Source organism: Magallana gigas, chromosome 1 (genome assembly GCF_963853765.1).
Source record: "Magallana gigas chromosome 1, xbMagGiga1.1, whole genome shotgun sequence".
NCBI classification, from domain to species: domain Eukaryota; kingdom Metazoa; phylum Mollusca; class Bivalvia; order Ostreida; family Ostreidae; genus Magallana; species Magallana gigas.
This window is the reverse complement of record NC_088853.1, coordinates 28910690-28922076: the sequence shown is the minus strand read 5'-3', so window position 1 is coordinate 28922076 and position 11387 is coordinate 28910690. Positions and strand designations below refer to the sequence as shown.

The following is an 11387-nucleotide window of genomic DNA, read 5'->3' as shown; positions in this document are numbered from 1 at the left end:
CACTCAACAAGACGGGACAGACTGTGATATAATCTAATAACTTATATTAATTTCATAAAATCATATAACGATTAGGCATTAGCCATTCATATATTTAAGAACATAAACGTTAGACAATTTTACACATACCTCGGATCTAAGAGTTCCACAGATGCCCTAAAGTAGATGTTATAAACAATGCTCACAAGTAAAACCTTGCCAATGATCATTTTGTTCAATGCATCATCAATTGCTGACTGCCTTTCTTGAATTATTTCCCAACAGGTTTGTTTAATTTGACAAAACTAGCAAGACGACGCTGACTCTTTTGTTTTAATATTGGTTCTAATTCACCGCCATGTTCGCTATCGATGGCATTCGAAAATTCGTCGTGTTCCCTGAAAATCGTTATTGTTATCATTAGACAATAATAGAGTCATATAAAATCAAATTATTTGCTCAAAAATCGTTTCGTTAACTGAACTTAGATTGGGAATCATCCGTCTTTTTAAAAAAGTTAAAGAACTTAAATCTACCACTATGCCAAACTGCATTACCGAACTATTCTTTAACAACAAAGAGCAAATTAGAAATATGTGCAATTTTCGATTTATTCCAAACCAAATCGCAACTTATCGGGCCTTTCCGGCAAGCTCGGAAAAACACCTCGAATGTATTACGTAAGCGTCCATGACAACCCCCCTTTTTATAAAACTTGATATAGATACAACATACTTTAATTTACTTATTCGTACAGTTAAACGGAATTAACATTTGATTACTTATTCGTACAGTTACACGGAATTCACATTTAATGACAAAGAAGGTACACAACTGCGCATACGTATAATGATCAGAAACACTTCATGTACAGTCTAATAAAATCGATAAACCCCAAAGGTATACTCAATCGTTCTAAAAGTATTTCAGGTTTATTTATTTGATATCACTTAACAAAATTAGTTATTGTTGTTATTACCATTATTCATTAAATTGTTTGGAGACGACATTTAAGTAATTTCTGCACGAAAAGATTAACAAAAATTGATGGTATTAACCTTTTTAAAGAAAAAGACAGTATACGTTAGTCTAGTTAACTCGGTCATGATTGTTTTCGGGTAAATGTAACTTATCATACGTATCAGACATATATAGAGATACTTACCAAGGAACATTTTTTGTTGTTGTATTATTTACTAAGAAACAATTCTTTAGGTTGAAATAAAAAATTGAGTCCATATTTGTTACTTTAAGAGTATCCATTGTTCTTGCTTATTTGAATAATCAGAAACACTCCACGTGCAATTTAACAATGTTAATAAACAGGTAATTATTGACAACTCGTTCTTAATGTTAATCGGAATCATTTTCAACAAATTCATGTTAATTACAAGAACTTTGTCGTTAAAGGGAAGATCAGGTATAACACATCTCTAGTGAAATAGATAAACAAAACTTTGTTTAAAACATCCACCATATACTTTATCTCATGATTTCATCTTAAGCCATAAAACTCGGTTTAATTAAATCTCCTGCAAGCGCAAGGAGGCTGCTTTGATAGCATCTTTGTGACGTCAGCATACCACTTCCATAAACTGATCCACGTATTGTATAACATTACTCTGCAAGAATGGCGCAAGAAAAAACATTTGGGATAGTACGCTATGCATTTAAACCTGAATATACTGAAGAAGTTGAAAATCTCCCTGCCAATAATAAATCGTTAAGTCCAATTATTCCAACATTAGAGGAATGGTGTTCCTGTAGACAGTTTGAGGTCATGCCCACTGCCGAGGAATGCATGTGTTGTAAACACTGCGATTATACAATAGAAAATATGGGAGAGATAGGTTGTATAACTTACCATGACCAATTTGATCTTCTAATTCTTAATCCAGATGTTCTCCTTGTTACTATTTCTCAATTTATGATGTTTAAAAAACAACAAGGATGTATAACTTCCCTAGACACTGACCACACATGTGAACTGTTAAGAACTGTGAATGGGGTATGCTGACATCACAGAACATTTGGAAGTTATCGGGATGCTGCGATAAAACCCGATGATAAGCCACAACATATTTAACTTTAAACAGTGGAGAGCATCAAAATGGCAGCTCACATGACTTTGTCAAACTTTGATATTCAATCGGTGATTGTTGCTGAATTATGATCATGTTAAGAAGAATTTAGTGGTTGACATTTTTATGGTAAATATAAATATTTCAACTCTTCATTTTTTGCATGACCTTTCCCTTTAAAACGACGTGTTTTATTCAAAACAACATTGAAGGACGCATCATTTTTAACTGCAAAACTATAAGTTATGAATTTTGGAGTCTCATTGAGATTATGAACATATGAAAAGAAATGTTATTTTGCGCGTCTTATAATATTGATGTAAGCAACACTTAAACAACCTAATACAATAAAATAAACTTTAAAAAAACCAAACCTAGATCTTTATTAACATACTATGTTAAATTCTATCTAAATTTGGTTACATGAATAAAATAATACGTTATCATTTGTGAATAAAATTAGATTATAATGGCAATTTGCATACTTTCAATAACAAAGCCTTTAGACAGAATCATAAAAGAAGAAACTCTCTCTGTTTACAAAAATACCATTGTATATGATAAAATAATGAGCGCATTGGTTGTCTGGCGGATACATGATATTTATTGGGTTACGGTTTGTTATTTTTTGGTCTGCGACAAGATTTTTGGGAGATGTTTTCAGCAGAAAATTTGGCAGACTTGGCGATGAGAGGTGCCACTTCAGCAGAAACCATTGTTGCTGTTGGATAATCAGTATAATTGTGTTTGGTCTGTCCACCGAAGGGCTCCTGCTTTCTGGTTTGTAATTTTTATCAAGGTGCCAAGGAGAAGCAGCGAACAATTATTCTTTCCATTTCCTGAACTTTGAATCATGGCATAATTAACTCCACAGGTGTTCGCAATATTCTGAATGGTTTAGGTACAAGTCATTAAACCACCGTTTCCCTGCGGAGATTTTTCAGAGTAAACCGCTGCAAAAATTTGAAAGGTTTCCATTCATTTTGTGATGTTGATGGATATTTTATCACTTTTTTTAAGGGAAGGGGCAGAAGGTACTAAAGATGTTTCAGCTTTAACTCCTGCGAATTGGTTAATCGCCAACTAAAACTATGTATATACCAACCACTCCTGGTTGTCTATTTTGTCTTGCTGCTTTTGTCTTTGTCTTCTTGGAAAACAAATTCACATCTTCCTCCTGGAAAAGGAACTTAAAATGATTTTTTTTTCAAGCTGTAAATCTGACTTCATATAGACATATACCTGCTTTAAATCACAATTATTTAATCATTCAAAAGGTACTTGTGTAAGCGTGGGTCTGACGTGTCATTTCTTTTCATATTGATTGATGGACAATTTCTTTCAACACTGGTGCTTTTGCCGCCAAACATAAGCTAATCATATTATCCATTAATGAACTGTGTCGACAGTTCAGGATCGACAATCAATGCAAGGAGAGGTTGAGGCATTAATCGTACTGTCCACATGTGGAACGGCCCATTACCGCATCAGACGTTATACTCGCACAAAAAATATAAATATATGTATAGAGGAAAGTTAATCTACATGTGGGGCGCCCATTACCGCATCCGACTTTACACTCTCACAAGAAAATATAAATAGTATGCATAGAAGAAACGTAATCTACATGTGGAGTGGCCCATTACTACACCCAACATTACACTCGTACAAGAAAATATCAATATTCATAGATGAAAGGTAATCTACATGTGGATCAGCCCATAACCGCATCCAACTGTACACTCACGTGGGAAAATATAAAATATATTCATAGCAGAAAAGTTCACTACATGTGGAGCGGCCCATTACCGCATCCAACTTATCATCAATATCTACACCCTGTAGCGGTGCAACATCTGCCCAGTGATTATTATTTTTACCTGTCTGTCATGTAATGCATTAACTGTATGCACATCTTCATCACACGTATTGCATAATGTGGAAACACATTGTTGACACCTTTTGATAAAGATGTATATTGTCTCAAATACGTACAATATTTTATATACTATATTTACAGTTAAATGAACACAAGCATACAATTTTTTACCAAAATAGTCAAGAATAATTCAAGGTCATATACATGATTTGCATACCTGATTAAGCAGTCAGTTGGATTTTGGCATTTACAGCATACATGTACAGAAAGAGGATCTGAAAATTTATTCAGTTTTTATTACTGCCTCAAATAAACAGTGTCGTATATTGGCCCAGTTTTCAGTTTCACGCTGCTTTCTCTGTTTTCCCAACTGGTTTTGTCATTAGATTTTGTTGCAATCCTTAACTGTTTGATCTTGGTTTTCAGTTCATCAACTAGAAGTTTTAAAATCATTGCATGCAACTTTTCTTATTCACACACTGTATACTGTATAACTTTTTCATTAAAGTTTTTTTGATATGATAAGTTAACATGTTTTCTGTTAAAATTTAACTGGATAGTGAAATCAAGAATTCTTATGGCAATGTGAAAAAATTTACATACCGGTACATTAACTATACATAATACATGATTTTGATACGTTGGCATTAATCATGGACATCAAGCCATCTTGCTGAACAAAAGATTCATTATTTAGAGTCAAATTACCCTCCTCTGTAATTGCCAAGATAATGATTTTTAAAAAAAATACAAATAAAATTACCTCTACATGTGTATTCTAATTACATGATTTAAAGGGTAAAGATTAAATGCTGCAAAGAAAACCTTTATTCTCTTGTATATGAGATTTGTGGTACATGTACCTTTATTTTGGTCTATTTCTGCAAATTTTCTCTCTTAGGTTTTTTCTTTGGAGGTGCAAACGTATTGATGTAAGATTTTAGCTTTTCTTGATCAGTTTTAATTTGCCTCTGCAACTTCACTAACTTTGCTAGGTTCTTTGTTTTATTGTCATTTTCCATGGCTCCCGCTTTTATTTAAAGCTTAACTGCTTCAGAAAAAATACAATAAAAGTTAGAATGAATTCATGACTTTTATTACAATTAAATTGTCTAAATTGCATTCAAATCAGGTGTAAAGTTGACACAACATACACTGTACATGAATTTCAGTCAACCAATAAGTTTGTCAGCACAGAACATGCAACTTTGTAATACATGTATAAAATTAAAATTCATCATGATGTAGAAGCTATTTGCTTTTGAGTTTTCTGTCGTTTGGTGCCCTTATATGTATTTTAGTTTGCGTGTGTTTATTTTTATTCATATTATCAAATTTACGTATATAGTCCCGACGAAGAGACTGTAAGAGGCTGTAGCAAAATTTGACAAATTCAATTGCATGTGTTGTTGGTTATTCTATCTATCTATCTATCTATCTATCATTTATTTCATCCATCGATCTGTCTAGCCCCAGCCAGCCAGCCATTCATATAAAACACCAAAACCAATTCCTTTTAGTTTGTATTTTTAAGCAGTTTGGTGGAGGTAATATATGGAGGTAATATAATGTCTGGCCAATACACCATGCTACACGTATAAAAAATAGTAGATAATAACGACTGAACTGCAAATTACTGAGCTGCAAAATAAAATTTGGCGAATTTTACAAATTTGAAATACAAGATAATAATCATTGATCACAAGCATTACCTATTTCTATTTCTGTTTTACGAAAGCTTCCTTACCCCCACTTCATTTATGTTGGTCAGCATCCTGAAACATGATTGTGCCTAGCTTATATCGGAACAACCTCTTACAATAACGAAGATGATGCCCGATACCTTCCGAAAATATATCCACTACACAGTTGAAATGATAGTGTTTAAGAGGATCTGTCAACGGTTTATATACTACTGTTTAACTGTTTAAGACTGAACATGCGTTGACTTTACACTCACTCAGGAAAGTACAATGTATAAAAATATACACAGACAAAAACTAATCTACATGCATGTGGAGCGACCCATGTGGAGCAGCAAATTAACGCATTCTATTTTACCCTTGCACAGGAAAATATGAATAATCATAGCAGAAAAGTTATACACATATCTGTAATTGATATTACATCAACTCCTCAGAAATTTTGCAAACATCACACAAAACAAAGTTGATTCTCTGACTTGTTTTAAATTCAAACACACAGCGTGATACCAAGAAATGGCACATCCATCACATTGAACCTGTAAATAAAGCAAAATGTTTACAGTACATCTTAATAAGAAGAATTTAAAAGATAAAAAAACAAGCTTTAAAAGATACGTACATTATTTAAAATAAAATAATCTCTTGTAGAATGAATAAAAATTATTTTATTTTTTGGCCGATAGTCACTCTAATAATACAGATTTCTCCTTGAAATGAAACTTAATCATTTGAATTCAGACAGTAAAATGATATATATTTTTCCCCTGAAGAAATATTGAATATTTGTTTTAATTATTATAAATGAAACGTTTACTCACCCACTTGATGCTTTTCACTTTGGTGTTTAGAGGTTCATGATTGTAGCAACGTCTGCATAAATTGCTAGTGTCCTCATCTACAAAATATAAATCTCAAATAATGCAATTTTCTTTCTAGGAGTAATTAATTATTTTCAAACATAATTACCATCACATTTAACATTTCATATTTTACTCTACAAGTGTTAATTGACAATGCTGAAAATTCATAATTCTCAAGTTAGAACTTTCTTTGCACTTTAAACATTGCATCATTGTCAGTGAAATCAGTAACAAGCAGTTTTTTCTGTCATAAACATGATAAATCCTCAATTCTTTCAATCATGTGAGAGAAGATATATAAATTGCAGCTCCTCCTTGATGGAGGAAAAAGGAAATATTTCAGAAATGATCAAGGTTCAGTGACCCAGGTGTCTTCCTCACAAATTGTGCAAATCTTAATAATTTAACTTCCACATATACAGATTAAACCCTAGCATATGCAGAGTTACGGTTTTACTTTTAAACTGACGATTTTGTAATATGGCTACTTTCTTAACATTTCAGTTCTCTTTTCTTAACTAAACAATGCACTGTACCTTGTTTATTAATGATGGTCTTCATAATGTTGCATCTCATTTCCTGCACAGTGTCCTTCGGAAGATGTAGTGACGTTTTCAAAACAACTGCTTCTGCAAACTTAAGAAAAGAACAACTTTATTAAATGCATAAATCTTTATTTTTAAATCTTAAATGTGTTATTCACATCATTCTACAATTCAATAAATGTCCAATGCTTACTTACGTCCACAGTTTAAAAATTAGCGGGCACGTTGGTTTGTTCTCTCCCATTGGATCAATAATCAACAGAGATTTGTTCTGTTGATCAATAACATTCCAAAGTAACAAAGATCACATATTTATAAGCACACACATACTAACATGTATATATAATTAAACACATTCAATCACATTAAATACTTGTATTCCTGAGAAAATTGTCTGGATTGTTGAGGCATGCCCTTTAATACATGTAGCTGACATATACATTTTGTTTGAAATTTTGTTTGAATCAGCTATGATCCAGTCATAGCCAAAAAGATTAAATTCACTTGATATGTAAGAATCAGTTCACCAACAAAATGAAGTGGATTTCTTTCCTATTAACAATGGCAAGCAACACTTTTTCTTGTTCTTATTAAGGACCCAAAAAAATCACATGCCATAAATTTTGAAATATACAATCTAATTATTACAAAATCGGAATATTTTATATAATATGAATTTAATTTCAGTTATGTTTTCATAAATACAATAGTTTTGACAATTCCTTAATATATTTGAAATAAGGCATATGACCTATTAGACAAATAAGATGTAAACGAGTAACATACATCTGCAACATCGTTTTGATGCCGGGGATGAAAAATCATTGACATCACACTGCACGGCACATAGACAAATTTGTTGCTTAGCTTAAAAAAATTAATTAATAGATAAAAACTTGCATAGGAAAATATGAATAATCATAGCAGAAAAGTTATACACATATCTGTAATTGACATTTACATTAACTACTCAGACCTTTTGCAAATATCGCACAAAACAAAGTTGATTCTCTGACTTGTTTTATATTCAAACACACAACGTGATACCAAGAAATGGCACATCCATCACATTGAACCTGTAAATAAAGCAAAATGTTTACAGTAGATCGTAATAAGAAAAAATTAAAAGAAAAAAAAGCAAGCTTTAAAAGATACGTACATGATTTAAAATAAAATAATCTCTTGTAGAATGAATAAAAATCATAAGTTTTTGGCCGATCAGACCAATAGAAGCTTAAGTAAATCATTCTTATAATACAGATTTCTCCTTGAAATATTTAAATGCAGACAGTACAATTATATATATTTTATTCCCTGAAGAAATATTGAATATTTGTTTTGTAATTATTATAAATGAAACGTTTACTCACCCACTTGATGCTTTTTACTTTGATATTTGGGGGTTCATGTCTGTAGCAACGTCTGCATAAATTGCTAGTGTCCTCATCTACAAAATATAAATCTCTCAAATAATGCAATTTTCTTTCTAGGAGTTATTAGTTATTTTGAAACATTATTACCATTACATTTAAAATTTTATATTTTACTCTATAAGTGTTAATTGACAATGTTGAAAATTCGTAATTCTCAAGTTAGAACTTTCTTTGCACTTTAAACATTGCATCATTGTCAGTGAAACCAATAACACGCACTATTTTCTGTCATAAACATGATTAATCTTCAATTCTTTCAATTATTTGAGAGAAGATATATAAATTGCAGTTCCTCCTTGATGGAGGAAAAAAGAAATATTTCAGCAATGATCAAGATCCAGTGATCCAGTTGTCTTCCTCTCAAATTGTGCCAATCTTAATAATTTAACCTCCACATATACAGGTTAAACTCTAGCACATATATTACAGCATAACATTTGAATAATTTCAACACATCAATTAAACTATCACAAAAATATATTGTAAAGCAACTGTAATGTACACATGTAGAAATATAAATATGTTTCAATAAAGGAGATTATTTAAAGTTATTTAAATCATATCCATTGAGATAATTTGAATGCATATGTATATATTACATGTTTTACTTTTTAACTAATGATTCTGTAATATGACTACTTTCTTAACATTTCAGTTTTCTTAACTAAACAATGCACTGTACCTTGATTATTTATGATGGTCTTCATAATGTTGCATCTCATTTCCTGCACAGTGTCCTTCGGAAGATGTAGTGACGTTTTCAAAACAACTGCTTCTGCAAACTTAAGAAAAGAACAACTTTATTAAATGCATAAATCTTTATTTTTAAATCTTAAATGTGTTATTCACATCATTCTACTCACATCATTCTACAATTCAATAAATGTCCAATGCTTACTTACGTCCACAGTTTAAAAATTAGAGTAGAGACGAAGAATTTACAATCTGATATTTGGCCTTAAAGTTAACAATGTTTTACCTCCTTGCAATAAACTCCACAAGAATCACTGTCCTGTTGCTTGGAGTGGTGGATAGTATCTATTTTTCACCCTTCTGCATCATGTTCTCTATGTGTCAAGTAATTAGGTTAAAAAAATTAATTTAAAAACAATTCTAACTTAACCTTTATTTTAAATCATAAATGTGTTATTCACATTATTCTACAATTCAATTAATGTCTTATACTTACTTACGTCCACAGTTTAAAAATTAGCTGGCACGTTGTTTTGTTCTCTCCCATTGGATCAATAATCAACAGAGATTTGTTCTGTTGATCAATAACCTTAGAAAGTAACAAAAATCACATATTTATAAGCACACACATACTAACATGCATATATAAATATACACATTCAATCACTTTAAATACTTGTATTCATGAGAAAATTGTCGGGATTGTTGAGGCATGCCCTTCAATACATGTAGCTGACATATAAAGTTTGTTTGAACTTTTGTTTGAATCAGCTATGATCCAGTCATCCAAATTTTGAAATATTATACAATCTAATTATTACAAAATCGGAATACATAATATAATTTGAATATAATTTTAGTTATGTTTTCATAAATACAATAGTTTTGACACTTCCTTAATATACTTGAAATGAAGCATATGACCTATTAGACAAATAAGATGTAAAGGAGTAACAAAGATCTGCAACTTCGTTTTGATGCCGGGGATGAAAAATCATTGATATCACACTGCACGGCACATAGAAGAATTTGTTGCTTAGCTTAAAAAAAAAAAATAGATTAAAACTCTAAAAAAGCAAATAAAAACATAATCGAATATGACTACGCAAATCTATCTCTGTCATATACACTTGCAGTGAATTAATTATTAATAAATTACAAATATTAAATTAATTGGCCATTGCTTACTAACACTACAAATAATCCCAAGGTAAGCATCAATTATCTACAAAAAAAACCACGCTCAGACATGCTAGTATATGAATAAAAGGTTAGTAACTAAATAAACAAACATAAAGCTTATATACAATAAATGATAACAAAAGAACAAAAAGAATATCATGAAAAGAAGCACCTGACAACATGGCTAAACAACTTCCTATCTGTCATACAAAGAGATCCCCTTAAATTTCCGAAAATACTTTTCCTGTCCTGTCATGTTCAGAGGAGAATATATTGTCTTTGCTGTTGATAAACACGCGCAATCTCCAGTACTGAATATCTGTAATAGCACAATTGAGTTTAAATAGCTGTATTTAAACAATTGTAGAGTTCATAACTAATGTAATTCGTTGACATCCGGGGGTGATTTGTTAGATTATGGTCGAATTTGGAAAGTTTGTCGTACATGAGTTAGAAATGCCACCAGTCTAGAAACCATTAGTTCTGTGCAGTCATCATTTGTATCCAGGCCCTTTCATCTGCTGTGCACGATGAAGGAGGCGGAACGGTATCTCTGTAATATACTTAGAAACTGGTAAAGATCCCGTGAATTTTGCACTGAGCCGCCTCCAATACATGAATCAAAATATGAAACACTATGCAGACCTAGAATGTCAACCTTTGATGAATATCGGGTATTCCCAATAAAGTTGCCAATTCGAATTACGTGCGAGTCTCACAGAAAGAGCGTAGACATAACACAGTCACGTGATGTTTGTTTACACTTAGAGTATTACACATTTCTACAATAAAAAAAACTTGAGAAACGTCAGTACCTAGTCACTAATCGCAAAATATGTTTTCCTGATCATGCTTATGAATGAAAGCACTCGGGCGGAATAGTTTACGATTTGCTCGTTATTTGCATAACTTATGTTTACAATTGTTTTATTTATGTAAATAAATAAATTTTACTATTTCTGCAATTATTGACATCCCTTCCAGTGATATCTCACGTGTGGAATATTTTTTTCCGGATTGTGGTACCAG

General features: G+C 31.6%; 1 long non-coding RNA gene across 1 annotated transcript; it reads right to left on the bottom strand.

Moving 5' to 3' along the window:
* Nucleotides 1-5189: 5189 nt before the first annotated feature.
* Nucleotides 5190-10412, bottom strand: LOC117687198 (uncharacterized). Its single transcript, XR_010711838.1, has 9 exons — nt 10369-10412; nt 9463-10216; nt 9166-9265; nt 8421-8497; nt 7837-8126; nt 7248-7321; nt 7042-7141; nt 6464-6540; nt 5190-6181 (listed from the first exon to the last, which is right to left on the bottom strand). It is a non-coding gene; the product is annotated as an uncharacterized lncRNA (long non-coding RNA).
* Nucleotides 10413-11387: the final 975 nt, after the last annotated feature.